Source organism: Hyperolius riggenbachi, chromosome 6 (assembly GCF_040937935.1).
Source record: "Hyperolius riggenbachi isolate aHypRig1 chromosome 6, aHypRig1.pri, whole genome shotgun sequence".
Lineage (NCBI taxonomy): Eukaryota > Metazoa > Chordata > Amphibia > Anura > Hyperoliidae > Hyperolius > Hyperolius riggenbachi.
The window spans coordinates 165,764,240-165,791,716 of NC_090651.1; the positions used below are offsets into that span (position 1 = coordinate 165,764,240).

Genomic DNA, 27,477 nt, shown 5'->3' on the forward strand with positions numbered 1-27,477 from the left:
CCACAAAACACATTATACTACTTCTCCTGAGTATGGCGATACCACATGTGTGGCACTTTTTTGTACCCTAACTGCGCTAAGGGGCCCAACATCCTATGAGTACCTTTAGGATTTCACAGGTCATTTTGACACCCCAAGGTATTCCATTAGTAGTATGGTGAGTTTATAGAAGATTTTATTTTTTGTCACAAGTTAACGGAAATTGATTTTTTTTTTTTTCACAAGGTGTCATTTTCTACTAACTTGTGACAAAAAAAATAAAAACTTCTATGAACTCACCATACTACTAATGGAATACCTTGGGGTGTCTTCTTTCTAAAATGGGGTCACTTGTGGGGTTCCTACACTGCCCTGGCATTTTAGGGGCCCTAAACGTGAGGAGTAGTCTGGAAAGCAAATGCCTCAAAATGACCTGTGAATAGGACGTTGGGCCCCTTAGCGCACTTAGACTGCAAAACAGTGTCATACATGTGGTATCGCCGTACTCAGGAGAAGTAGTATAATGTGTTTTGTGGTGTATTTTTACACATACCCATGCTGGGTGGGAGAAATATCTCTGTAAATGACCCACGGGTCATTTTGAGGCATTTGGTTTCTAGACTACTCACGGTTTAGGGCCCCTAAAATGCCAGGGCAGTATAGGAACCCCACATGTGAACCCCATTTTAGAAAGAAGACACCCCAAGGTATTCCGTTAGTAGTATGGTGAGTTCATAGAAGTTTTTATTTTTTTTGTCACAAGTTAGTGGAAAATGACACTTTATGAAAAAAAAAATCAATTTCTGCTAACTTTTGACAAAAAATAAAATCTTCTATGAACTCGTCATACACCTAACGGAATACCTTGGGGTGTCTTTTTTTTCTAAAATGGGGTCACTTGTGGGGTTCCTATACTGCCCTGGCATTTTAGGGGCCCAAAGCCGTGAGGAGTAGTCTCACGGAATGACGTCATCGACGTCGTGACATCATAGGGAGTCCCGATCCACCCCCCAGCGCTGCCTGGCACTGATTGGCCAGGCTGTGCATGGGGTCTCGGGGGGCCTACTATGCGGTGGGTAGCGGCGCTTCGGCGTCGATCGGAGCAAACATGCATCTAGCAAAGTGCTAGCTGCGTGTTTGAAAAAAAAAAAATTATCAAAATCTGCCCAGTAGGGCCTGAGCGGTGCCCTCTAGCGTCTCTGTCTCTAGGGAGGTTAAAAATCAATATTACTTTTCTTGTTGATAAATGGTCATTCTCCAGTTTATCTGAACTGCTGGGTTGTCTTTTTTGTTTTTTTGCTTCTTTACTTTCCCCTCAGACTTAATGCAGGTTTTTTTTCTGTAGTGAATACAGTGAGCAGCCTCATCTCCTCTTCTAGGTTTGCTGATACGGTGTATTGGAGCTATAATCATGACTCCTGTCACACAGCCAACTGGGTCAGAGTTCTCATTGACCAACATTAAGTAGCATGTGCTGCATACATGCGCCATCTAGTGTTATTTTATGGTAAGCTCAGATCAGCTGTGAGACAGGAGCTATGGTGAGAGGTCTGATGTATATCAGCCAGGCACAGAGAAGGAAAGGTGACCACCCACTCTCAACACTAAAGAATATTGCAGTTTTGGCAGGTAATACTGTGGGCAGAGCTGTGCTCAGCACTTGATCTGCTGTATATTTTTAATCACTTTCAAAATTGCTGCGCTGTCTAATTACTGATCAACTCCGTTAGAGCAATTAAAAAACAAATCAGTCAAAACAATATAAATATCACCAAAAATGTCACATAAAGTCCAATGAGTGCGCTGTGGTTCCTCCTGTAATAAAGTCAATGTCCTTCTGGTGCTATGCACTCCACTGCGCGCTCCTCCTGAGACCTATATAAAACATCTCCACATAGTGTGATACTGTATAACCATTCAATGATCAAATACTCCACAGTGCGGGTGCGAGTGATAACTGTGTCCACACGTGATCCCCACTACCCTAGAGGACAAAAAGGCTCACCAGATGTAAACCACCGTGATTCAGGTGGCAATCTCACATTCATTAATATGTATCACTCAGAGCATCAGTGATCATATCCAGTTCCAGTAAAAAATCCTTTAATAAAAGCATAAAACTACATCGCGCAGCATGTCAATCCAATGATGAATACACACTGCGCCTCTCGCGCACTTGGGTAACTTACAGACTCCCTTTAGGGATAGAGTAGCGAGTCATAGCGGCAAGTCTCTCCAGCATCAGACACGTCTCCAATAGCCTCTCTGCGGTGTCCCGCTATTCAGGCTCCCGCTCAGTGTGCATGATGTGTACGTACATTTGTTTGTACAGCGTGTGCTTGTCATAATATTATTTGCATACACACACACACACACACACACACACACACACACACACACACACACACACACACACACACACACACACACACACACACACACACACACACACACACACACACACATATTTAATGGAGGAAAGATATGAAGGTCGGCATTGCAATCTTCAGAATTTCTAAGTGGATATCGAAAGCAATAAACAATTGTTGTGAGCATCTGTGGTTTAAACAAGTTGAAATACACATACCGGTCCTGGTGAGCAGGCGGTGGGTGGGTGTGGGGCACTAGTAGCTGACTGCAGTTTCCCGCTAAGCGCGCTTCTACGGAGGGTTAAGGCAGGCGGGTATAACCCCATTATTATATCTGGATCAAAAACGTCATATCCGCCGACATCACTGCACTGTTTAAAGATTTACACATGCACAGTATAAACGCATAATTACGCAAGCGCTGAATGTGTAAAAATGTACACATACTTAATTTAGGTCCACATGACACAACTGCAGCCCAAAAATGCAAGCGTGTGCATGAACTGCTAACATGGCAATACTATTGTAAAATGCATAATGGGCGCAAGCAAAAATACATGGATAGAGGGATACTCTATCTAGTGTTCAATAATGGGTATGCCCATCTCCGAACCATGATGGCTACACATAACTTGTGGTTGTCAGGACATCTGGTGACAATAGTGATAAGCTAAAACTGTAAATACAAGCCAATTAGGGGGCAAGTAGCCATAATGTGCTGAATTCTCAGGTTCATATATCTACAAACCATGAATCAAAATACATTTTTTTTATCTCATAGTGAAGCAAAATCTAATACACTACGAATCATAAAAGATATTTAAAAAGGGGAGGCTTAGATGAGAATATACATAAATAAATGCAGCAATAGGGGGACTAAAGGGAGCAGGGAGAACGGCTACATATTAAAAGAGACTCTGTAGAGGTGCGGAGGATGAGTCAATCCTCCGCACCTCTATTTGACTGCATGTGCTTGATTAGTATATATATCTCTGTATCTACAATTTTATTGCTGCATGGAAGTACTTTTTAAGGAAGGCTATTAACCACTTTGAAACCCTTGCTACGCTTATCTACTCCCCACAAAACTTCATCTGAAGCTCAGGGGAGTAGATAGGCGTACTTGTGGTAAACAGTGTGCTGTATGCCCAATAAGCTATCTGATTATGTATATAGGGTATCATTTTAACCGTGACAAGTGAGCGAATAGATTTTGTGTTTGACAACTGAGGGCTAAGTCATGTGATTTTTTTTACCGGAAAACTGAATGAAAAGCAATAAAACTTATTTTCATGTACTCTATACCCCTAAATATATACTTGTAAAAAAACAAAACAAAAGTGACAGCATTGAAAAGAGAATACATAGTTACCCTAGGGACTTAGCTTTTAAAATATGTATGCCATTAGAGTGTATTACTGTTAATCATGAAGATAAGGGCTTTTAATTACTGAGTACAATGAAAAAAACAAAAAACACAAACCAGAAACTAATATATTATCGCCATACATTGTACTAGGAACATTATTTAAATGTTGAGATAACCAGGACAAAATTAGCAAATACAATGTGTGGGTTTTACCTATGGTAACATTGTTTATTTGAAAACTATAGTGGATGGAAATGGAGAAATAGTGTATTTTTTCTTTTTTTTTCTCATTTTTCCCTTTAAAATGCACAGATAATAACATAATTACTAAAAGCAAATATCACCCTCACAAAGCATAATTTGTGGCAAAAAAACAAGATATAGATCATTTACATCTGATGAGTAGCAATAAAGTTATTGGTGAATGAATGGGATGAGCGCTGAAATGTGAAAATTGCTCTAGTTTTTAAGCAAAAAACCCTGTGGTGCTGAAGTGGTTAAAAGTTGAGTTTTACTGTTATGATGAGCTGCTCCCAGAAATCTCTTTTTCTGTTGTATTTGAGTTTTTCCCTGCGCTTAGAAAAACACTTTTGTGAGCTCTTTTCTAAGCGCTTTTGCTGAGCGGTTAAGATTTTCACTTCCTGACATCAGTCAGGAAAGGAACTCTTGTAGCCGGAAATAAATACAATGTATTAATAAAAGCACTTTTTCAAGCATTTTGTGATTTCCCTGTACCTTCCATTGAGCCAAAGTGCTCAGAAAATGGTACTTAGAGCGTTTCCGATTTCAAGGAAACTGAAACGCTAAAATGTGAACACTGTCATAGGAAATCATTGCACAAGCACTTTTAGGGCTATTTGCTAAATCGTCATGGCTTAAAAAAAAATAAAAAAAAATCTGTGAGGACTTCAGCTATTGAGGACTGAAGTCTGACATCCCTGCTCTAAGCCAAGGGAATGGTTAATATAGCGGTGTCCAGTAAAGTGAAGCTGACTGCATACAGTTCAATAGAAATGATCAGTTTTCAAAAGACATGATTGTTTTGACCAAAACCTTAGGTTCCTTTCACACTGGTGCGGTGCAATTGGTCATTTTACCACATCTCACCGCTACGCTAATGAAAGCCTGTGGGTGATTTCATACAGTATGTGGTGTGCCAGAAGTAGCCAATCTACCACATAGACAAACAAACATTACCACGCGACCTCAGCGGCGGACTGGAAGTCATGTAAGTCTATGGCAAAACAGGGTTTGATACAATGTTTGCATTATGATGTTGCAGCTCTATAACAGGAAGTGACCACAAGCATCACTTCCTGTTTGGATCTCGGCCAGAAGAGGATTACCGCATACTGACACGGGAATCCCCGAAGGCCTGATTTTTGGTGGTGTGGTGCAGCCCTTGTATACAGTCTGAAGCTGGCCTTACTGCAATCCTGCTACTGCACTGAAGATCAGTTTATAACTTTTTTTCAAGTTAAATTGAAAAAAAACATTCCGTCAGGCAGGTTGGAAATTTTGATAAAATTTGCTGCAAATTAGGAATTTGAGTACTACATTGAGCTACTGCCGAAAGGATGTAAGGCACGGCTGCCCAATAGGTCGATCACGATCTACCGGTAGATCGCGACCGCCTTCTCGGTAGATCGCGGCCTCTTGGCCGCGTCTCATTAAATTTTGCGGCCAGCAGCTCATCATGTTTAGCTGCTGGCCAATAAGAATGCAGGGAAGACGCGGCGAGCAGAGAGGCGGCGTGGCCGCTACGTCATGGCTGGGGGCGGCGCCGAGCAGCCTGCAACGTGCGTGCTTGTAACATGCCCGGCACCGCCCCCAGCCATGACGTAGCGGCTGCGCCGCCTCTCTCCTCGCCGCGTCTTGCCGTCTTCTCCCCGACATTCTTATTGGCCAGCGGCGTCCTGACGGAGGTTCCAGGAGTCCAGAGGACCCTGGCTAACATACGCTGCAGGTACATATACCTGGTTAAGCTACACTGAAGGCCCCTATACCTGGCTAACCTACACTGAGTGCCCCTATACCTGGCTAACCTACACTGAAGGCCCCTATACCTGGCTAACCTACACTGAGTGCCCCTATACCTGGCTAACCTACACTGAGGGCCCCTATACCTGGCTAACCTCCACTGGGGGCCCCTATACCTGGCTAGCCTACACTGGGGGCCCCTATACCTGGCTAGCCTACACTGGGGGCCCCTATACCTGGCTAGCCTACACTGGGGGCCCATATTCCTGGCTAACCTACACTGGGGGCCCATATACCTGGCTAACCTACACTGGGGGCCCATATACCTGGCTAACCTACACTGAGGGCCCATATACCTGGCTAACCTACACTGAGGGCCCATATACCTGGCTAACCTACACTGAGGGCTCATATACCTGGATTACCTACACTGATGGCCCATATACCTGGCTAACCTATACTAAGGGCCCATATACCAGGCTAACCTAATACCGAGGGCACGTAACCTATGCTGCAGGCACATATACCTGGCTAACCTACGCGGGGGGGGGTGCGTGCTTAGCATTTGAGACGTTGGTAGATCTCCTATATATATATATATATATATATATATATATATATATATATATATATATATATATATACACACACACACACATATATACATATACATACATATATATATATATATATATGCGCAGGCTCTTAAATTTCAGCGTAGTTCTCAGCTGAGGTGGTTGGTCATAGTTGCCTCTGCTGAGAATCTCAGCCGCCTGCATTGTTCTGCTTACCACTCCTGCTTGAAGCCATTCTGCCATGTTCCATGCTATTGTCCCGCCTCCTCTTCCATAGCAACAGAATGCATCACTAAACTGTGGTCTATCCATGTGTCTGTACAGCACTCATCCCTGAACGGTCGCCTGAGGGATCAAGTCCCATTCCCTGCAGGCAACAGTACGTACATATGAATGCACCTTTAAAGCAAACCTGTGTCAAATGTTCTTAAAAATGTAAATCTATGTACAGATAAAAGAAGTGATAATTAGGAGATACCTGTTATGTATTTCCTATTTTTGTGGCCTACAGGTTTTTATAATTAATATTTTAAATGTCTAATGAGTGCAGGATGCCTGTACCCCAATGTTCACCTGAGATCTTACATAAAAGAATGAGGAGAACCCAGGGCCAAAATGTATTAAAAAAAAAAAAAAACTGCATAAGGAGAGGGTATCCTCTGCATCCTAATGAGGTTTCCTTGCTGTCCTTTGATCCGCCAGCTGATCGGGGCCTGCACTCTACTAGCATAAGCAAGGCCACACCTGCACAGTAGCATGGAGCTGCTTGTGCATGAGCGGGTTCGGCTTAGACAGGCGTGGCCACTCATGCCTCAAGAAGAGCGCAGCCCTGATCAGATTACTGACGAGCCTTTGTCAGAGAACTTAGAAAGGTCTGTGCTCGGCCCACAGAGGGAAGGATTAGGATCCAGAGGCTTCCCTCTTCTTAAGTATGCAATTTTGTACCCGAGCGTACGAGAGGAATTGGCGCAGGAGACTTGGGCGCTGGATACAGCCCATATGGCTTTTCCTGCTCCTGTAAAATTCTCATCGATGTTAAATACTACTCCCCCTCCAGGCCGCCATGGATGGTGGGGAATGAAATAATTCAGCTTCCAGCAGTTGCTGGAGGCCCGAATTATAGTGTTTTATAAGTAACTTCAGCGCCGTCTTCTGACGGCGCTGAAGTTACTCACTGCTGCGCCCAAGTCTCCTACGCTGGAATGAAAGTGTACCCAAGTTTCGGCTCAGGTATACTTTAAATCTTACATTCACAGGGGAAGGTAAAGTTAGTTGGGTACCTGTCCTTTACATTTGCTCTTTGCACTGTTTCACTGATTAAGGCAAATAATGTCACATATCCTACCTGTGTGCAGTAGATGATCCACTCCAGTATGGTATGGAAGTTTAGTCAGTAATCAGGTGTGTGCTGCCAACACTGCATCATTATTCTATATGTAAAACACGTGTGCAGAAAGCAGGTCAGTTAGCCACCACTACTTGCTCTTAGATTCCTGAGATATTCCAACTTCCTACCTAAAGGTGCCCATTAACCATACAATATTTTTTCTCGGATGTGATCATGCGATCAGATTTTTTAAAGATCAAATTGTACAGAAAACCACCCAGTATGTGGCGAAAATCAACATCATGTCCATATGAATGTTTGATTTTACAATCGTATCTGAAGAGAGAAAGCACCCTAATAAATCAGTATATGGGATCAATCAATAAATTACCCTCCGATTACTTGTGATCATTAGATTTTCTGGGATCATATCTAAGGAAAATACTGTACCGTTAATGGGTCCCTTTAGATGACACAAACAGGAAGTGGCAATATCTGAGGAATGGGATCTGACAGAGACAATGTAAAGGTAAGTAGCTAATCATGCTACAGAGGAGAACATACAAATATTTTTTATTTAAAGTAAACCTAAAGCTTAAAAAAAATAAAAAAAATATACTTACCTCAGTAGGGGAGAAGCCTCTGGATCCTGATGTTTATGACACCTTTGCTGCCAGCTGTGACCCTCTGCATGGCCACGCTCCCCTCAGTGTACGAGTGGGGGCACATTGTGTGGGCACATAGACGGCCATGCCTGTGCAGCAGCACAAACCTGTGCATGCACAAAGATAAAAGCTGTGAATAAGTGGCTCCGTGATACTGCATAGGCGCCGGAAGTACTGTGAGCCTGCACCTACGTACACGCCTACAGGCACCTGCGTACATGGAGGGGAGCACAGCCGAAACGCTGGAGCAGAGGGCCTTTGGAAGATCAGGAACGCCTCAGAACCATCTAGAGCAGGGGTGCCCAATAGGTCGATCGCGATCTACCGGTAGATCGCTACTGCCCATTTGGTAGATCGCGGCCATTTGGCTGCGTCACATTCAATTTTGAGGTCGGCAGCTGTCAGATGCTGCTGCCGGTCAATCGGAAGAGGCAGAGAGGAGAGGTAGCCAATAGGAGAAAGGCTGTGGAGGAAGCCGCAACGTCATAGCTGGGGGCGGCGCTGGGCACACTGCATCCACGCACGTTGCCTGCCACCTCCTTCACCCGAGCGTTCCTTTAGCCGCCCATTTGCACTCCAGCCAACCGCGGCTGAAGAAGGGGAGACCAGGACAAGCCCCAGACACCCCGCTGGAACTGGAGGGAGGCAAGTGGCCCAGACCCCTGCACCTAGCTATATATACTGAAGGCACCTACACCTAACCATGCTGTACCTGGCTACCTATACAGAAGGCCTCTACACCTAGTTATATATACTGAAGGCACCTACACCCAGCCATGCTGTACCTGGCTACCTATACAGAAGGCCACTACACCTAGCTATATATACTGAAGGCACCGACACCCAACCATGCTGTACCTGGCTACCTATACAGAAGGCCCCTACACCTTACCATGCTGTACCTGACTACCTATACAGAAGGCCCCTACACCTAGCTATATATAATGAAGGCACCTAACTACACTATACCTAGCTATCTATACTGAAAGCACCTATACCTAGATACCTAAATGTTAGTAAATCTCCTGGACTCTGCAAATTTTAAAGTAGATTGAATGAATTATTATTGGGAAGGTTGTAGCGCTTATAATTGATTAATATATTTGGCAGCAGTAAGTCAATATAGAGTCCGTCACTATATACTAAAAACATATACAATAAAACTCATGCGCCTATGCATAAAAATAAATGCACCATTTATTCCATTACATAAATAAATATACTTTGCATATACAATATGTATTGCCAACTTCGTTTCCCAGGTCCAGACCTAGACGCGAAAAGTCTCAGGAATAGCTACCTAGACTACTCTGCTAGCTAGTAACATATGCATGCATATATCTAAAAGTCAATAAAAATCAATAAAAATGGGTGGAAAGTATTGTCTAATTTCGTTGCTCGTCAAACCTACAAAATTGTTCCACACCGCAATTAAAAAACTTGATGAAAAAAATATAGTAAACTGTTCCCAAGTCTATATTTCCACAATGATGATCCACCACGTATATGGGTAAGCGTATTCACATATAGTCCTCCGCTACCGTAGTAGCTGACTCACGGTTTTTAGTGTTGATCAGTGCTGATATTGACCAAGCTCTTCAAAGAGAGGAGGGGGGGGCGAAGAGGATCCACACTCCTTTAGGTCTCTTTAGGTAACGGATCCGCTTGAGTCCCGGCCGGCGACTCACTGCAGGATCCCTCCGTTACAGGCTTCACACAGACTTCCGGATCAAAGAGTCTTACAACACACGGAGTCCGGGGGTGACGTCACCACACTCTTAAAGGGATACTGTAGGGGGGTTGGGGGAAAATGAGTTGAACTTACCTGGGGCCTCTAATGGTCCCCCGCAGGCATCCTGTGCCCACGCAGCCACTCCCCAATGTTCCGGCCCCGCCTCCGGTTCACTTCTGGAATTTCTGACTTTAAAGTCAGAAAACCACTGCGCCTGCACGGCCGTGTCCTCTCTCGTGCTGATGTCACCAGGAGCGCACTGCGCATGCCCAGCATGGTCTGTGTCTGCGCAGTACGCTCCTAGTGACATCAGTGGGAGCGAGGAAACGACAACGCAGGCGCAGTGGTTTTCAGACTTTAAAGTCTGAAATTCCAGAAGTGAACCGGAGGCGGGGCCGGAGCATTGGGGAGTGGCTGCGTGGGTACAGGATGTCTGCGGGGGACCATTAGAAGCCCCGGGTAAGTTCAACTCATTTTCCCCAACCCCCCTACAGTATCCCTTTAAAGAGACTCCGTAACAAAAATTGCATCCTGTTTTTTATCATCCTACAAGTTCCAAAAGCTATTCTAATGTGTTCTGGCTTACTGCAGCACGTTCTACTATCACCATCTCTGTAATAAATCAACTTGTTTCTCTCTTGTCAGACTTGTCGGCCTGTGTCTGGAAGGCTGCCAAGTTCTTCAGTGTTGTGGTTCTGTGATGAATCTCCCCCTCCAGGCCCCTCTCTGCACACTGCCTGTGTATTATTTAGATTAGGGCAGCTTCTCTCTTCTCTCTTATCTTTTACAAGCTGGATAAATCCTCCTCTGAGCTGGCTGGGCTTTCACATACCGAGGAATTACATACAGGCAGAGCTGTCTGCACTCTGCAGGAAGAAACAGCCTGACACTTCAGTGGAAGATGGTTTCCTCTAACAGCTTGCATGCAACTTGTTAGGTACTCGTCCCTCCCACTGTCGTAGAAGTCTTTCCTCCATGGGAGGGGACCTAACACTAACTAAATTATACCTATGCATATGCATAGCCTGGACGCGCTACCAAGTAAAATTGAAAATTGTGCAATTTCCACTTTTTTACGCAATTTTCAATTTTACTTGGTAGCGCGCCCAGGCTATGCATATGCATAGGTATAATTTAGTTAGTGTTAGGTCCCCTCCCATGGAGGAAAGACTTCTACGACAGTGGGAGGGACGAGTACCTAACAAGTTGCATGCAAGCTGTTAGAGGAAACCAACATCCTCCAAGCGGTAGACAGGTCATGTGTGTGCTCAGTGTGTATTTTATCCCATTAGTGGGGCTTGCACACTTTTGCAGGTAAGCATTCATCTGTTTTTAAGTAGCGCTGCTCAGCTCTTTACTATGTTTTAATTTATTTCCGGCCAGCTGCTCCCACTTAACAGTTTTGCTTTTGGTGTATATGCAGAGCTTCTGTTTGGTTCAAGGTGCGTTTGCAGTCTCTGGGGGGGCTCAGCGCATCTCTGAGTTGAGGCCAATCGGTGGCGGCCTGGTGATGCGCTGATCCCACTTTTTTACGCAATTTTCAATTTTACTTGGTAGCGCGCCCAGGCTATGCATATGCATAGGTATAATTTAGTTAGTGTTAGGTCCCCTCCCATGGAGGAAAGACTTCTACGACAGTGGGAGGGACGAGTACCTAACAAGTTGCATGCAAGCTGTTAGAGGAAACCAACATCCTCCAAGCGGTAGACAGGTCATGTGTGTGCTCAGTGTGTATTTTATCCCATTAGTGGGGCTTGCACACTTTTGCAGGTAAGCATTCATCTGTTTTTAAGTAGCGCTGCTCAGCTCTTTACTATGTTTTAATTTATTTCCGGCCAGCTGCTCCCACTTAACAGTTTTGCTTTTGGTGTATATGCAGAGCTTCTGTTTGGTTCAAGGTGCGTTTGCAGTCTCTGGGGGGGCTCAGCGCATCTCTGAGTTGAGGCCAATCGGTGGCGGCCTGGTGATGCGCTGATCCCACTTTTTTACGCAATTTTCAATTTTACTTGGTAGCGCGCCCAGGCTATGCATATGCATAGGTATAATTTAGTTAGTGTTAGGTCCCCTCCCATGGAGGAAAGACTTCTACGACAGTGGGAGGGACGAGTACCTAACAAGTTGCATGCAAGCTGTTAGAGGAAACCAACATCCTCCAAGCGGTAGACAGGTCATGTGTGTGCTCAGTGTGTATTTTATCCCATTAGTGGGGCTTGCACACTTTTGCAGGTAAGCATTCATCTGTTTTTAAGTAGCGCTGCTCAGCTCTTTACTATGTTTTAATTTATTTCCGGCCAGCTGCTCCCACTTAACAGTTTTGCTTTTGGTGTATATGCAGAGCTTCTGTTTGGTTCAAGGTGCGTTTGCAGTCTCTGGGGGGGCTCAGCGCATCTCTGAGTTGAGGCCAATCGGTGGCGGCCTGGTGATGCGCTGATCCCACTTTTTTACGCACTTCAGTGGAAGATAGCTGCAGGGGGAAAGAAACACACAAATGATCTCGAGATTTAAAAGTAAGGGTGTATACAGCCTGCTTGTGTATGGATGTATTTTCTATGTGTGGACATACTGTACATCAACCTACTTCCTGTTTTGGTGGCCATTTTGTTTATAAACAAACTTTTTAAAACTGTTTTTAACCACTTTTAATGCGGCGAGGAGCGGCGAAATTGTGACAGAGGGTAATAGGAGATGTCCCCTAACCCACTGGTATGTTTACTTTTGTGCGATTTTAACAATACAGATTCTCTTTAAGCCAATAGCCAACGCGTTTCGGTAGGATCCGCCTACCTTCTTCAGGGCGTGTTCCTATTGGCTGTGTGTCCTCTTATGCTGTGTATCTCCGCCCACCTCTCTCCGTGATGGTCCTACTGTGCCTCGTCGGCAAATTGATTAAAATGCATAAATTTCAGTATCGGAGTTTAATCCCAGTGGAACTCCACTGTTCATAGTGTAAACAAGCAGATGCTAAAGCAGTCACTCATCCAGGACTGACAGCCTGGCCCGCCACAGTGTTAGTCACCTGTGGAATAAACAACTGTTTATACGCCTTTGGAGTGCCTCCTTCTAATTGTGTTGTTCATAGTGTAAATCCACTCAGTCTCTTTCCGTGACATCTTGTCAATATAATTGCCACCCCTCCAATCTTTCTCCACCTGCTGTATAGCGTAAAATCTAAAGGTTTCAAGGCTTTTCCCATGCAGTTCCTTGAAATGTTTGCTAAGTGGTTGTTTTACATTCCCACTTTTAATGTTATTTATATGCTCTCCTATCCTGGAGAGAAGCTTCCTCTTTGTCCTGCCGATATACTGCTTCTTACAGCCACATTCTATGATATATATCACTCCGGTGCTGTTACAATTCAAGTCTCCCTTTACATGAAATTGTTCATGTGTCACATGTGACTCAAACTTCTGTATTGGTGCATGGTATTTTGTGTATCTACAAGGAACACAAAATCCACATCTTTTAAAAGAGCTATTCTTTTTTCCATTCCTCTTTATCGGTGGTTCATTTTTGGAACGGCTTATTGGGAGAAATTGATGTTAGAGGGCCGGGGGGGGGGGGGGGGGGCGGAGCGGACCTCGTCCTCTGGAGGCGTTTTATAGATGATCCTATGTTTATCTGGAGAGGAGGAGAGGAAAAACTTAAGACTTTTTGGGATGGTTGAATATTAAAAATGAATATAACCTTGAATTTACATGTGAGTACAGTAGTAGTACAGTAAATTTTCTAGATCTGAATATTTTTATAGATAGGAGGGCAGATAAAAACTAAAACCTATTTTAAAAAAGTTGATACTAACAGCTTTATTTATTTTGACAGCTGCCATATGTTAAAATGGCTTACAAACATCCCAAAGGGTCAATTTATGCGTATTAGACGTAATTGTACTGAGATTGAGGATTATAATGAACAGTCAATCCTGTTAAAAGAAAGATTTGTGGAGAAAAAGTATGATAGAGCCAAATTGGAACAAACGGCAGATATAGTAAGAGAATACAGCCGAGAAGATTTATTAAATTCTAAAGTGGGCAGTAATACATATTCGTTACCTAGCATTAAGATGCAGTTCAACCAGCAATCCAACGATATAAAAAGGATTGTGGATAGACACTGGGAAATTCTCCAGAATGACAAGACACTTAGTGGAATTCTGATGGAAAAACCAAAATATATTTTTAATAAAGCTAATAATATTAGGAATATAATTGCTCCTACCGTAAATGAACCACCGAGAAAGAGGAATGGAAAAAAGAATGGCTCTTTTAAAAGATGTGGATTTTGTGTTCCTTGTAGATACACAAAATACCATGCACCAATACAGAAGTTTGAGTCACATGTGACACATGAACAATTTCATGTAAAGGGAGACTTGAATTGTAACAGCACCGGAGTGATATATATCATAGAATGTGGCTGTAAGAAGCAGTATATCGGCAGGACAAAGAGGAAGCTTCTCTCCAGGATAGGAGAGCATAAAAATAACATTAAAAGTGGGAATGTAAAACAACCACTTAGCAAACATTTCAAGGAACTGCATTGGAAAAGCCTTGAAACCTTTAGATTTTACGCTATACAGCAGGTGGAGAAAGATTGGAGGGGTGGCAATTATATTGACAAGATGTCACGGAAAGAGACTGAGTGGATTTACACTATGAACAGTGGAGTTCCACTGGGATTAAACTCTGATATTGAAATGTATGCATTTTAATCAATTTGCCGACAAGAGACACAGTAGGACCATCACGGAGTGAGGTGGGCGGAGATACACAGCATAAGAGGACACACAGTCAATAGGAACACGCCCTGAAGAAGGTAGGCGGATCCTACCGAAACGCGTTGGCTATTGGCTTACGAGTGTGGTGACGTCACCCCCGGACTCCGTGTGTTGTAAGACTCTTTGATCCGGAAGTCTGTGTGAAGCCTGTAACTAAGGGATCCTGCAGTGAGTCGCCGGCCGGGACTCAAGTGGATCCGTTACCTAAAGAGACCTAAAGGAGTGTGGATCCTCTTCGCCCCCCCCCCTCCTCTCTTTGAAGAGCTTGGTCAATATCAGCACTGATCAACACTAAAAACCGTGAGTCAGCTACTACGGTAGCGGAGGACTATATGTGAATACGCTTACCCATATACGTGGTGGATCATCATTGTGGAAATATAGACTTGGGAACAGTTTACTATATTTTTTCATCAAGTTTTTTTAATTGCGGTGTGGAACAATTTTGTAGGTTTGACGAGCAACGAAATTAGACAATACTTTCCACCCATTTTTATTGATTTTTATTGACTTTTAGATATATGCATGCATATGTTACTAGCTAGCAGAGTAGTCTAGGTAGCTATTCCTGAGACTTTTCGCGTCTAGGTCTGGACCTGGGAAACGAAGTTGGCAATACATATTGTATATGCAAAGTATATTTATTTATGTGATGGAATAAATGGTGCATTTATTTTTATGCATAGGCGCATGAGTTTTATTGTATACATTTTAAAGTAGCTCGCAAGCCGAAAAGGTGTGGGCACCCATGATCTAGAGCTTTCCCCCTACTGAGGTAAATATCGAACTTGCGTTTTTTATGTGACTTTAGGTTTATTTAACCCTTTCTGGACCAGCACCCTCTGCCCCCTTAAGGACCAGAGGGTGCTGGTCCCGTAAATCGCCGCTTCCCGACGAATCGCCGCAATGATCCGCCGCTCCCGACGAACACGCCGCTCTGTCCCCGCCGCAGGCTGCTCTCTCTGCCGTCGCTATGACGGCAGAGCGCTGTGCGCCGGTCAGGAGCCGCTTTCATTGGCTCCTGACCCTGTCACTCCATGTAAGCCAATGAGAGCGGCTTACATGAATGACAGGGCCAGGAGCCAATGAAAACGGCTCCTGCCCGGCTCACAGTGCTCTGCCGTCATAGAGGCGGCAGGGCAGCAACGAGCGGCGGGGGCAGAGCGGAGCGAGCGGCGGAGACGGGCAGGGGCGCGCGGTCAATGGGACGTAGAGTTTACGTCCTGTCAGGACCGCAGCACCCCCTGACCGACGTACATTCGCACTCGCTCGGTCCGAAAGTAGTTAAAAAAAAAGTCATCCAGAGTTCAGGACACTTTAGAAACAGCTATTGCCCCTTTTACAGTCCATTGCCTCGTGCTGGTCTGCTGATAGCAATGAAGCACTGAAACCCTTCCAGACAGTTTTGGCATTGTTGGGTTCCATTCAGGTCAGTAACAAAACAACGAAAGGAGGAGCACTGTGTTGCACTATTTATAATCACATCAGTCAGAGAGGCTCTTACAGGCCCTTCGACTTGCAGAAACACTTACACTAGTCCTGGGGAGTCTTTTAGGGGGGGGGGGGGAAATCGATACGTCCACCACTCGTTACAAATTCCAGCACCTCTTGGTTGATTTTGCATGGGTACGGCATATATCCTAATGAGAAGAACTCCCACAGCAGCACTCCAAAGAATCTGTAACAGATTGGAAGTCTTAACTATACTTTTATGGCCTAAAGACTAATATTATGTAAAGCAAACCTGACCTTTTTTTTCCTTGCTTAAAGTGGAGCCCGCTCCCCACCATGTATGAGCAGGACAGCTGTGCTCGTACCCAAAGATGAGCGCAGCCACAAACTTTCAGAGGGTCCCTGCAACTGTGGTGGTCTCAAAGAAAATGAGGGAAGTTTCTGGAGAATCCAGAGGCTCACCTCTTCTTAGGTAAGTATCTCCAGTATTGGGCATCTCCAGTGATCTTTGAGAATCCACAGGGTATAGCATAAGCGAAACCGTTAATGTGGACTGGATTTTTTAAAGACTGTCTTTAAAAATTCCAAAGGTTGTGGCACTGCGGTCACATGTTCCTTTTGTATAAACCTGGGTTATCCTGGAGTTAAGGAAAAATATCCCTTCTAGTGAGGATGCTGAATGCACCTTCATTTAACAACCACTAATACTAATACACACACACACACACACACACACCTCTTAGCAACTTTCACTATGATCTGATATGTCACAGGTGATGGCAGAAAATCCTAACCACTTAATGGCAGACAGTCAAAGTCCTAGTTATAACTGTGTTTAGAAAAAGTAGTGTTAGTAGTCAGGGCCGGCACTACAATACAGGCAAGAGGGGCAATTGCCCCCAGAGTCCATAAGGGCCCCCCAGGCAAGTGGATCTTGGTCAGCCGCAGATATGCGGCATAAGTTGTGCGTGTAAAGGAGGGTAGCCAGCAGCAGGCAGGAGCTCCCCGAATGCTGTCCGCCCAATGTGCTGTGCAGTGGGCAGAGCAACAGAAGGATCCCTGAGGGTACTACTCATCTGTCAGCGTCGTTGGGAAGTCCAGAAAGCCTTCTCCACTTCTTTCAGTCACAGCGTCTCCTCTCTGCTACCATCTAGTGGCGCCTCTCAGTACTGCACCACTGGAGGATTCAGAGAAGAGACGCCGTGACTGTGTAAGTGGAGAAACCTTTCTAGACTTCCCGACAACGCTGATAGGTGAGTAGTATCCTGGTCCTTTTGTTGCAATGCCCACCACACTGCATATGAGGAGGAGGCAACTCAATCCAGGGGACACCTCTAGCTATCTTGATGGGGGGGGCTACCTAATCATGTGAGGGGCACATCTGGATACCTCTATTGAAGTGGGGCTACCTATGTATGGGGGCACATCTAGGTATCTACACTGGGGGGACTAACTAATCATGAGGGCACATCTAGCTATCTATTCTGGGAGGGGGGGCTACCTAATCCTGGGGGGCACATCTATCTATATTGGGGGAAGGGTGAGCTACCTAATCATGTGTGGATGGGGACACATCTGGCTAACTCTACTGGAGGGGGGAGGCTACCTATTTATGGGGCACATCTATCTATACTGGAGAGCTACCCAATCATGGGGGCACATCTAGCTATTCTGGGTTACCTAATCCTGGGGAACACTCCTGGCCATCTATACTGGAGGGGTGGGGGGTGGGGGGGGAGCACAGCTGGCCAGTCTGATGGAGACGGGGAGGGGGGGGAGGGGTCAAGGGCCCCCCCAAGTTACTTTTGCCCTGGGGCCCCATTGGAACTAGAACCGGCCCTGTTTGGTAGTGAATAGATGACATCAGTGTGTTGGTTACCAGGAGTCGGTCTTGGAGGTAAATATTCCTTCTACAAAGGCTTCAGGTGGCATCCACTTAAAGTGGACCCAAATTAAAAATATAAGATTTCAGAAATAAAATCTATTTTCTAAATTATAATAATAAATAGCAGCATTTCTTCAGCTGCATGATGACAAATATAAAATATTTTACATGTATTGGAGGAACCCCTCCCTTCCTTCCTTTCAAATTGCCGAGAAAAAAAACGGCAAACTGGTGGAGTAGGTGGTGTCCGGCAATGGAGGAATTGCGAATGGCTGCCCCCAGTATAATCCTAGTTATGAAAAAAGAGAAGGGTGAAAAGCATGCACTGAAATGCTCATAGGTTTGAAGGAGTGTTTATCGTATGTGTCAGAGTGGTGCAACTAAATATTTTTAATTAAAAAAAAAAATGTTTGGTTTGGGTCCGCTTTAACAGGCACTCACTTTCAAGAGTGACTTGCTCTAAAGGGGAAAAAAAAGAAACATCTAAGGGCCCGTTTCCACTGTTGCGACGCGATTTCGCCGGCATTCCGACGCTTGTAAAAACGCATGCGGATGCGTTTCCGCATGCGTTTTTACCCGCGATTTCGCGTGCGATTTCGCATGGCAGGGTGCCATGCGAAATTAACCATGACACTGCCAAGGCAAAATAACATTGAAAAGGGTGCGAAATCGCACGCGAAATCGCGGGTAAAAACGCATGTAACAAACGCATGCGTTTTTACTATTAAATACATTAGCGGCGATTCGCACGGATTCCCGACGCAGGCGAATTCTGTGGGTCCCGTCGTGCAGATTTGGCCCGCCGCCAAATCGCTCCCGCATGCCGCATATGTGGAAACAGTCCCGGCCACTTCAGTGTAACAAGCGAATCCGCATCTCGTCGCCGCATGCGGATTCGCTATGGTGGAAACGAGCCCTTATGCATTTTCTGAGAGGGACAGCGAGATGGAAAAAAATACTCCAGACAGAGCATTATAAAAGGTTACATGGTACAATACAAAAAGAAAGGCAGTTATTTAATTAGCTTTTCTCTTAAATGGAAACAGAGGTGAGAGTGATATGGGGGCTGCCAAATTTATTTCTCTGTAAACAATGCCACTTGCCTGGCAGTCCTGTTGCTCTTCTGGCATACGTAGTATCTTGAGTCAAAACTCTGGAACAAGCATATGGCTAATCCAGTAAAAACCTGAGTCAGAGTACCTGATCTGCTGCATGCTTGTTCAGCGTCTATGGCTAAAATATTAAAGACACGGGACCAGGAAGACTGCCAGCCTACTGGTTTTGTTTTAAAAGTAAATAAATATGGCAGCCTCCATATCTTTTTACAAAAGAGATATTTTTATCTTATCTACAGATTACCTTTTTAGCAACTAGAAATTGCCCCAGAGGCTTCCCATGTCATCCTCAACCCCACCGCTGACCAGGGTCCTCTTCAGGCCCACACTTCCCTCCATGTATGAGTATGCACCTGTTTCATACTTGTGTTTACAAGCCCTAGTGGTAATAGTTATGAATCAGGATGGTACCACAGTGTAATACTCACAGACTTTAGATTCTTACCTGTAAATGTCACATGCCATTCCAAAGTCAACTAGTTTGGCCACACGTTCACTGCTGGTGTAAGTTAGAAGCCAGTTTCGGGCCGCAATATCCCTTGTGGACAACAAAACCAGGTAAGTGCACTATGTAAAGAAATTTCAGTTTCTCAGTTTCTGACATAACTGTATAGAAATATACTTAGAGACACTGAAGCGAGAAAAAAAATGATTTTTATGTGTAGTACAGCTAAGAAATAAAACATTAGGATCAGAGATATGTGTCTAATATTGTTTCCAGTACAGGAAGAGTTAAGAAACTCCTGTTATCTATGCAAAAAAGCCACTGAGCTCCACAACTTTCAAAGTCGCAGAGAGCTCCTCTTCTGAAGCTTGTTATCTCAAGTGTCAGTCACTATTTTATTTTTCTCTGCCAGAAGCCAGGTCAAAAGTTTGCTGGGCTGCTCTGTAAAACCATTTAGAATGCTGAGTAGTGTATAAACTGCAAATGATACAATAAACTGAGAATGATACAATGTTATAAAAACACTATAAAACTGAAAATAAAAATATGAGAATATTTTTTTTGCTTCGAATGTTCTAGTAATTATCCATACTACACAACCAATTCATTATACTACAAATTTGTTTCACTTCAGTGTCTCTTTAAGAGGCCTGGCTGAATCTGGGGCCTAAGGCCGTATACTATATGCTTTAAACTAGGATACCTGAACTGACATGTGACATGATGAGATAGCCATGTGTATGCCTAGCACACAAATAACTGTGCTGTGTTCCTTTTTTTCTTTCTCTGTCTCAAAGAGTTAAATATCAGGTATGTAAGTGGCTGACTCAGTCCTGACTCAAACAGGAAGTGACTACAGTGTGACTCTCACTGATAAGAAAATTCCTCTTTTTATCTCTTACTTGCTCTCAGAAGCCATTTTCTGCTAAGAAAGTGTTTGATAGTTGGAATTTCTTATCAGTGAGGGTCACACTGTAGTCACTTCCTGTCTGAGTCAGGACTCAGTCAGCCACTTACATACCTGATATTTAACTCCTTCAGGCAGAGAAACAAAAAAAGGAACACAGCATAGTTATTTGTGTGCTAGGCAACGTACATACACATGTGTATCTCATCATGTCACATGTCAGTTCGGGTATCCTTTAAAGGAGTTATCAGGCAATTATAAAGCAAAATAAATGCTACTTACCCGGGGCTTCGTCCAGCCCCAAGCTCCCAGCATGTCCCTCGCAGTAGCTCCTGTGAGGTAAATCTGGGCCTGAACTCTGTGTGATATAAACTTTGATGTCTGGCTTACCTAGGACTACCCTTTTTCTGTACACTTTTAAATACTAAATAAATCCCAATTGATAGTCTTTAACCAAGTGAGGTGGTGGGTCCACGTATTATCAACCATATCGGTGGCCAATGTGGTTTGCATAGGCTGAGTGACCACTATTGAGCATGACCTGATGCTGATAAGTGGTAAAGTGTGATGGAGTGCTCCCCTCCTGTCTTTATGGTTTTAATTGGAGTTTTAATAGGGGATATCAAGCGGTTTTGTATTGCATATATTTGATAAGCACATGTAGAGCCTCCTGATTCAGTTACTATATTATAGTGGTTTCAAATTACAGAAGGAGGGTAGTTTACTACATCTGAAACCTAGCAGTTCAAGAGGGTGCTGTCCACCCAATCACGTTAGCAGAATTTCCCTATGAGGTTTTCTGCTGGGTCCCTTAACCACTTAAGGACCACCTAACGCCGATAGGCGGCGGCGGGTTTAAGTGGGTATTATATGGAAACGGCCGCTCGTTCGAGCGGCCTTTCCATGTCAGTTCACGTAGACTGTCTCCGTGAACAGTGTGCGAGCCGCCGGTCGCGGCTCACACGCCTAATGTAAACACGCGGGGGAAGAAATCCCCGCTGTTTACATCAATACGGCGCTGCTGCCTCCGATTGGCCGGGGATCGCCGTCATTTGATAGGCTGAAGCCTATCCTACATTGAGGGAGAGGGAGGGAAGGGGGAAGGAGAGAGCGCAGAAAACGCTGTGGAGGGGGCTTTGAAGAGCCCCCCGCGCTCGGCCACACGGAGTGGTGGCGATCAGACCCCCCCAGCAGGTCATCCCCCTAGTGGGGGAAAAAAGGGGGGGGGGTCTGATTGCCCTGCCTTGCTCATGATCTGCGCTGCGGGCTGGAGAGCCCACGCAGTGCAGATCTCAAAGAACAGCCCCGGTCCTTAAAACCTTAAGTCAAAAATAAGAGTTTTACTCACCTGGGGCTTCCCTCAGCCCCCTGCAGCTGATCGGTACCCACGTAGAGTCGCTCTGATGCTCCTGGACCCGCCGGCGGCTACTTCCGGTTTCGCCGTCATTCCCAGCTACAATAGCAACCTTCCTTGCCGCAATAGCAGTATAGGGGGTGCTATTGTAGCTGGGAACACGAAAAATCACTCGCGTTCCCAGCCTGACGGCTGGTGACAGCGAAACCGCAATTAGCCACCGGCGGGTCCAGGAGCATCAGAGCGACTCTACGTGGGTACCGATCAGCTGCAGAGGGCTGAGGGAAGCCCCAGGTGAGTAAAACTCATCTTTTATTTTTGACTTAAGGTTACCTTTAAACAAGGTGCTACTGCTCAGAGGGGAGCGCAGACCTGGACTTCAAGAGAGTACTGGGCAACGGGGAAGGTCTGGAGGAGGACATGGGAAACCTCTGCAGGATCCATAGACTTCCCTCTTTATAGGCAAGTATCTGTGCTTTAGGTCACAATCCCATCAATGCGGCAAAGATGGAGGCCTGAGCATTTGCAGCAATATTTACAATATGAATAAAAGTTAGTACAAATGATTTGTTCTCCCATTAACCTGCCTGGCGTTCTATTAAGATCGCCAGGCAGGCTGCGGGAGGGTTTTTTTTTAATAAAAAAAAAAACTATTTCATGCAGCCAACTGAAAGTTGGCTGCATGAAAGCCCACTAGAGGGCGCTCCGGAGGCGATCTTCCGATCGCCTCCGGCGCCCAGAATAAACAAGGAAGGCCGCAATGAGCGGCCTTCCTTGTTTTGCTTACATCGTCGCCATAGCGACGAGCGGAGTGACGTCATCGACGTCAGCCGACGTCCTGACGTCAGCCGCCTCCGATCCAGCCCTTAGCGCTGGCCGGAACTTTTTGTTCCGGCTACGCTGGGCTCAGGCGGCTAGGGGGGCCCTCTTTCGCCGCTGCTCGCGGCGGATCGCCGCAGAGCGGCGGCGATCAGGCAGCACACGCGGCTGGCAAAGTGCCGGCTGCGTGTGCTGCTTTTTATTTGAGCCAAATCGGCCCAGCAGGGCCTGAGCGGCAGGCTCCGGCGGTACTGGACGAGCTGAGCTCGTCCAGACCGCCCAGCAGGTTAAAGGATACCACAACCAAAGGGTTGTGGTAAAAATGATTGCAGCATGATTAGCATGTGACGTTCGGTAAAATGCAGCACAGAGGGGTCAGCATGCTTCTGAGCCTCGCACTATGCGCCGGCCAGAAGTGAAGGGGGAAGGACATACTGCGCACACAGGGTGCAGTATGTCCGGGGCAAAGTTCAGTAAAGTCGCCGCACACCGGCATGTATAGAGTGAGAACGGCAGCAGATGGAGGGGGGCAGGAGGATGAGCAGGCATGTGCTGATTACTACCTACACAGTGCTGCAATCATTTTTACCACAACCCTTCGGTTATGGTATCCTTTAACAATGCTCGCCAAGTTTTGCAAATCAGGCCCACAGTGACTGAACAAAAATAAATAAATAAATAACAATCCATCCAATGAGAAGTGGCAGTGTGCAAAAAGCAGTGCACCATACTTACCAAGCGATCCCTCACCAGGCGTCATGGTCAAGCTGTCGAAGGCCACCACTGCGCTGGGACTGGTCACCACAGGCTCCTCTTTCTTCATCCAGACCTGGGCAAATGATAGGTGGTGAGTTCAAAAAGCAGTTAATGTCCATGCTAAAGCCTGGTACACACACATGTAATTTTGATTGGCCAATTTTACTACTTCCATGTGGTTTAAGAGCTTACCTGCACAATCTGTTCATACAATCCACAATCTGTTGACCTTCCTACTACATGGAGGTAGTAAAATTGGACAGTGATCTGCCAATCAAAATAGCATGTGTGTATGCACCCTAAGTTGCAGTGGATGAGGTGGGGGCTGCAGAAGCTATGTGCCGACTCAGACTGCTGGTGTGTCTGTATGCCCTAGATAGTTGGCTTCTCCTAAATGTCATAACAACCATATTGTGTCACAGTGAGTATAACAACTGGTGCGCTCAACCACCTTACAGTTGCCATGTGCCTCGATCGATCCAGCCGCTCCCAGGATCATCAATGGAATCAAAAGCAAAGGATCGGCACTGTCGCCCTGTTCTTTTGATAACATATTGTGACATCACGCTTGCTCCATGTTACTCCTGCACATTCGCAAAAGAACTTTCAGTCTCTGAAATAGCCGATTATCAGCTGATTTCAGGAACATGAGCATTTGCCCTACATTTTGTGCTGCCCTGCCTGGAAACCACACCTTAAGCTGTCTAAAGGTATGCACCATTCTCTGTACGGATTGCAGAATTCTGCAGACGGACAGCTCCTTTCTGCGTACGCGCTGCGCATTCTCTGTACGGACTGCACCTTTACTTCAGTGCCACAGCAAGCAATAGAGCACTATGTATGGAGAATGCTGCACTCCAAACAAGGAATGGTGCAGTCCTTTATGCAGCTTCCATTGTGGCTTGCTGGCAGGGCAGCGCAAAATTATAGGGCAAATGCGCATGTCTCCAAAACCAGCTGATAATCAGCTGTTTCAGACACTGCAAGTTCTATTGCACATGACTAACGTGTCGCTAGCATGATACACTTACAATCTTCTAGGGCGTACATGTGAATTTGGCGCTGGTACACTTGGGCGCAGGATCCAGCTGTTATATGGCTGGTCCTGCTTCTGCACAAGTCCGGGGCATTTTAATTACTATTCCCCCTCCAGGCCGCCATGGATAGTGGGGGAATGAAATAATTCGGCTTCCAGCGATTGCTGGAGGCCGAATTATTGTGTTTTTTAAGCAACTTCGGCTCCGTCTTCTGACGGAGCCGACCTTCCTCACTGAGCGCCGCTATAGACTGATTCCCATTACAGTCTATGGCGGCGCTGGCTGCGCCCAAAGGTAGCAGCGCTGAAAAGCACTGCTCTGCTTCTAGGACATACCAAGGAGGTAAGCTGAAGGGCAAAGGGCTTGGGACATTGGGGCCAGTGTGCAGACACAGGGACATACATACAGCACCAGTAGCATTAAAGAGGGCAGCAGCAGTGACATACTGAGGGGCAGACCAGTGTTTTAATGCCTAGCTTTAGCTAACAAGATGATGGCTGCAGCAGCTTTGCTCTAATTATAATCATGCTGCCAGAAAGAAGGAAGTAATGCCTAGAGATGGGGGTGGAGCCTCCTACTAGGCAATAATAGGTAGGGGAGAAGCAGCCGCATCTAAGGGGCAGGCCAGAGTACTCTAAACAGTTGGGCCCTGAGTACATCACATTAAAGTAGAGGGAGGGGAAAAGTAACTAAAAGGTGGCCACTAACAATCCAATTTCTAGTGAAAAATCATTTGAGCGATCAATAAATTCTATTTGGAAAAAAAAATTGTTCACTACACCATCAACAGACCAAACTTTGCTTCCTATCACAACCAACAAGAAACGCCAAATTTTGATTTGACAAACATCCAATCGGACAATTGATTTTTTTTTTTTATAGTTGTAATCAAATGTGCCCATCAACAGATTATTTACAACCAATCCGATCAGAATTTCTGATCGCTAACAATTTTTCCACTACAAATAGGACAGTTAGTGGCCACCTTCGGTGCATACACACATCCAAAATTGATTCGCCAATCACAAGCCACTTTTACCGCCTCCATGTAACATGAGGGCCAACAGACTTTGAATGCTAAAAACAGATTATGCAAGTAAGCTCAGAGTCACATACCACATGGCAGTGGTAAAATTGGCCAATCAAAATAGGAGTGTGGGTAGGCATGTGCACGCCTGAATACATAACTGCATGATGCACGTGCAGCAGTATATACAGCACGGCGCACTCCCTCATCTTTCCCTGTTGCACATAATGCCTCCCCTCCATCCACTAGCATGGCACAGCAATAGCAGATGGAGCAGTGGTCACGTGTCACTGCAGGTGCCATCCTCAGCGGTACACGTGAGGCCCACCTGCGTCACAGTAGCAGCTATGACGTCATCCTGGCACGCGTCCTCCTCGCAGACAGAGCAGCGGCTGAGACAGACGTGCGACCCTCTCTCCGTATCCCCGACAGCTAGGAGCTCTCAGTCAGCCCCGACATACACCGGCTCCAGGAACAAGCAGTCATAGAGACCGGCTGTCCTGATAGTAGAGACGGCTACATCCCGGAGCTCCCCCTAGCGGCCTCTAGTAGAAATGACACTGTGAAGGTAAAATAGATGGCATAGAATTAGATTTCTGAGAGCAGAAATCAGTTTCTGGCGGTTTGACGCTCATCCTGGGCTGTTATTACTGAAAAAAAAAAAAACTGATGTAAATTCCTTTTCGTAGCATAAATAGGTGATCAGTCATTTCCAGGTCCAGACTTTGTCCTGAGCAGCCAGACATTGGTCAGAATGTTCCCCTGCTGCCGCTACAAAGCCCGGTGTGGTGAAATTTTTTGCAACTTTATCAGATTTTGCAACCGGTTGCATTTATTTATAGGTATAGCTATCAGAAAATGCAACCTAACCATTGACTTTAACCTATCTGTATCAGAAAATGCAACCCAACCAAACCCTATTCTCACACAGAACCCTCCCCTCTTGCTCAACTAATAACCCCCCCTGGAGGGAACAATCCCCCCTCTTGCTCAACTAATAACCCCCCCTGGAGGGAACAATCCCCCCTCTTGCTCAACTAATAACCCCCCCCCCCCCCCCGGGAACAATCCCCCCCCCCTTGCTCAACTAATAACCCCCCCTGGAGGGAACAATCCCCCCTCTTGCTCAACTAATAACCTCCCCTGGAGGGAACAATCCCCCCTCTTCCTCAACTAATAACCCCCCCCCCCCTGAGGGAACAATCCCCCCTCTTGCCCAACTAATAACCCCCCCTGGAGGGAACAATCCCCCTTCTAGCTCAATGGGATCTGTGGTTGCAAAAAATTACAGGCGTGTTAACAGAGAGGAGCCACGCCTGCACAGCCATACACTGTCCTCTATGGCAAGTTGCAAAATATGATGGGTAGCAAAATTTTTCACTACACCGGCCTCCAAATCAAAAAGCTTTCCCGCCCCTCATTTGGTCGCGATAAGGCCCCGCCCCAGTCCGTTTTAAGCTCCGCCTTCACAGTCCTTTTGCATATGTGCAGTAGGCTGCGAACCTGGCGAAGTGAATTAAAGGACAACTGAAGCAAGAGAGATATGGAGGCTGCCATATTTATGATCCTCTGCCTCTAATACTTTCAGCCGTAGCCCCCGAACAAGCATGCCGCAGATCAGGTATTTGTGACATTATTGTCAGATCTGACAGATTAGCTCCATGCTTGTTTCTGGTGCTATTTAGACACTACAGCATCCTAATACATCAGCAGGGCTGCCAAGCAACTGGTATGATTTAAAAGGAAATAAATATGGCAGCCTCCATTTACCTCTCACTTCAGTTGTTCTTTAAAGGGAACCTTAAAGGGTAACTGAAGTGTGAAGAATATGGATGCTGTCATATTTATTTCCTTTTAAACAATACACATTGCCTGGCAGCCCTGCTGATCGATTTAGCTGCTGAAGTGTC

General features: G+C 45.5%; 1 long non-coding RNA gene across 2 annotated transcripts; it reads right to left on the reverse strand.

The window, feature by feature from the left end:
- Window positions 1-901: 901 nt before the first annotated feature.
- Window positions 902-26,152, reverse strand: LOC137521218 (uncharacterized). 2 transcript variants are annotated; one of them, XR_011022076.1, is made up of 5 exons: window positions 25,896-26,152; window positions 23,483-23,576; window positions 19,668-19,760; window positions 7,618-7,702; window positions 902-1,854 (listed from the first exon to the last, which is right to left on the reverse strand). It is a non-coding gene; the product is annotated as an uncharacterized lncRNA (long non-coding RNA). The 2 variants fall into 2 exon arrangements; XR_011022077.1 differs by lacking the exon at window positions 902-1,854 and adding an exon at window positions 6,560-6,639.
- Between the last annotated feature and the right edge of the window lie 1,325 nt (window positions 26,153-27,477).